Below are 3,248 nucleotides of genomic sequence, written 5' to 3'. Positions count from 1 at the left end.
TATACAATACAAACATCTCCAACTCTTTCAAACGAATCTCAAAGATATTCTACCATACATCTTGAAAATAAGTTTGTATCAAACTGTGTAGCCCAACATCAGAAACGTTAAGATAGTTGAAACCTTTTGTGTAGCTAGCCATTTATTTAATAACAACCAACATTTAAGTTTCTTGCATAAAGCATAACATTATTCCAGCATAAAATAAATGAAATTGGTGATTGCTACAAAATACTACTGTATATAAATATTTTAACCGTTGCACCACTGTAGACCATAATGGACTCATCCAAATAAATGCATGGAAGAGTCCACTAAAGTTACGTAGGGGTGAAAGGGTTTTAACGAGGATCCACTGTCAGATTTGGTAATTAATTGTTACTGTGTTTTTCTGGTGGAAGACTGTTATAAAGTAACTGTATTCCACAGAAACAAACAGTTAGTTATTAATGCAGGAAAGGTGTAGCACAAGATAAATCATCAGTTTATAAATAGAGGAAGTCGGATAGAAGTGTGAGCTATAGCTGTGAATGGTTGTGATAATAATTGTATTGTTGATTGTAAAAACAGCTTAATGTTCTCTGCTAAATGACCTTTTTAAAAAATCATAGAATCTTTAAATGTTTTGTGACCATAAATCTCAAATTCAAAAATGTAGATTCACAGGAGGGTAACTAATGTCGGAAGCTGTGCAATTTTCCTACATTTTACAGAAAGCACACACGTAGGAAGATATAAATATAAACTGAATAATCTCAAAATAATGCGACTGCTTGAAGTCTTAACTCATTCACCCCTGAAATTTCATAATGAACTATTCCAACCTTTGAATTGGAAGAGTTCAAATGTGTCTTCAGGGGTGATTGAGTTAAGGGGATGAAGGGTTTTAGTGTAATTGTTGTAAGGTTTGTGAAATCAGTATCATGTTCTTTTTTATCACTTTTATCAAAACACTGCATATTGACGCAAGTTGAAAGAAATAAAGATACAGATCTTCAATTACTACACGAGTTTGTGTTTGTTCCTGAATAGCCAAGTGAGCTTGCATCATGGCGTCGTGACTGTCGTCTTCAAAACTTTCTCCAGTTGAAGAATTTCAAGGCTTATGTAGATTTATCAGAAAATGGATGTTCCTTCACACTTAATGATACAGGTTTCGTGTCATTTTATTAGCTCACCTGCCTGAAGGGCAAGTGAGCTTATGTTATGGTCCGTCGTCCGTCCGTCTGTCTGGCGACCGGCGTCCGGCGTCCGTCCGGCGTCAACTTTTTACTTGAAACAACTTCTTCTCAATAACCGAAAGGCCCAGGGTACTGATATTAGGCCTGTAGCATGCTGGAATGAAGTGCTACAAAGTTTGTTCAAATGAATGACCTTGACCCACATTCAAGGTCAATGGAGTCAGATGTCTTAAAATCTTTAAACAACTTCTTCTCAATAACCAAAAGGCCAAGGGTACTTATATTGGGCCTGTAGCATGCTGGGTTGAAGGGCTACCAAGTTTGTTCAAATGAATGACCTTGACCCACTTTCAAGGTCACTGGAGTCAGATGTCTTAAAATCTTCAAACAACTTCTTCTCAATAACCAAAAGGCCCAGGGTACTTATATTGGGCCTGTAGCATGCTGGGTTGAAGGGCTACCAAGTTTGTTCAAATGAATGACCTTGACCCACTTTCAAGGTCACTGGAGTCAGATGTCTTAAAATCTTCAAACAACTTCTTCTCAATAACCAAAAGGCCCAGGGTACTGATATTGGGCCTGTAGCATGCTGGGATGAAGGGCTACCAAGGTTGTTAAGGATGTACACCTCTGAGAAGTCAAAAAATTCCTGTAATAACCTTTTTTTCTTAAATTCATTTTTGGAAAAAGGAGATAATGGCATAGTAGAAAATGCAAAAAAATATATATGTCCGTGTGTTCGTTTTTGCGCTATGATCGGTCAAAGATACCAATTTAACACAATAGGTGATTTTAGGTGAATTTTCGGGTTTTGACCATTTGCAGAACAAATTCATACAATTTCTTCCAAGTTTGTTATCAGATATGTATGAATGTTTGTAGAATTGATAAAAATAGCATTTTCTTTTCAATTTTGGAAGTAAAATTTCTTAATCTTATTCATTTTACTCAGAAATGCGATTTTAGTTACCCCTACCCCTTATTTTTTAATGAAAAAATACCCATTTTTCACCATTTTTTGCAGATTAAACGCTTGATATAAAAAAATCCTGTATTAAACTTTTTTTAGTATTCAATGAATCAAAAGAAAATTAGTTTCTCTTTCTAAAACAGCCACAAAAATGGGGGGTCGGTGTGCTACTTTTTTTGGCTCATTATTATTTGTGTTATTTTTCACCTTTTTCGGGGTCAAAAATCAAAAGTGCTTCAGTTACCCTAATATGTAAAAAAAAAATAAATACCAATAATACATAGCTTTCCACTTTTTTGTAAATTATTTAAATCATACTGAACATTATAAAGTTGTACAGCAAAATTGAACCTGCTACATTTAACAATGGTGACACAATGACAATTTAAGCGATCAATCTAGTGTCAAAAAAGGTGAAATTTTGCTTTTTGTGAAGCGCAAGAAATTCACATAAATACACTTTTTCAAAATGGCCGCCAAATTAATCATTTTTTATCCAATTCTTGTAAAAAATGTTCTACACACAACAGACATCTAGTTTTTTGACATGTTTTTCAGATGTGTGTTTGCTATTAAACCTATCATAATTTGTTAAATATTACAAAAACCCGTTGCACCAGATCAAAACGAGACTTGAACGTGACTGAAACCTCAGAAGAGTACATCCTTAAAATGTATGACCTTGACCAACTTTCAAGGTCACTGGGGTCAGATGTCTTAAAATCTTCAAATGACTTCTCCTCAATAACCAAAAGGTCCAGGGTACTGATATTGGGCCTGTAGCATGCTGGGATGAAGGGCTACCAAGTTTCTTCAAATGAATGACCTTGACCAGCTTTCAAGGTCACAGGGGTCAAATGTTTTAAAATCTTCAAACAACTTCTCAATAACCAAAAGGCCCAGGGTACTGAAATTAGGCCTGTAGCATGCTGGGATGAAGGACTACCAAGTTTAATCAAATGAATGACCTTGATCCACTTTCAACCTGATGTCCTTGTTCGACATTCAAGGCTGTAGCTGTATTTTAGTCCACTTTTAAGATTACAAGTGTGAGATTAATACCAGGTGAGCGATGCAGGCCCATTGGGCCTCTTGTA

This window comes from Mizuhopecten yessoensis, unplaced genomic scaffold (assembly GCF_002113885.1).
Source record: "Mizuhopecten yessoensis strain PY_sf001 unplaced genomic scaffold, ASM211388v2 scaffold11109, whole genome shotgun sequence".
NCBI classification, from domain to species: Eukaryota; Metazoa; Mollusca; class Bivalvia; order Pectinida; family Pectinidae; genus Mizuhopecten; species Mizuhopecten yessoensis.
Note: the sequence above shows the minus strand (reverse complement) of the source record.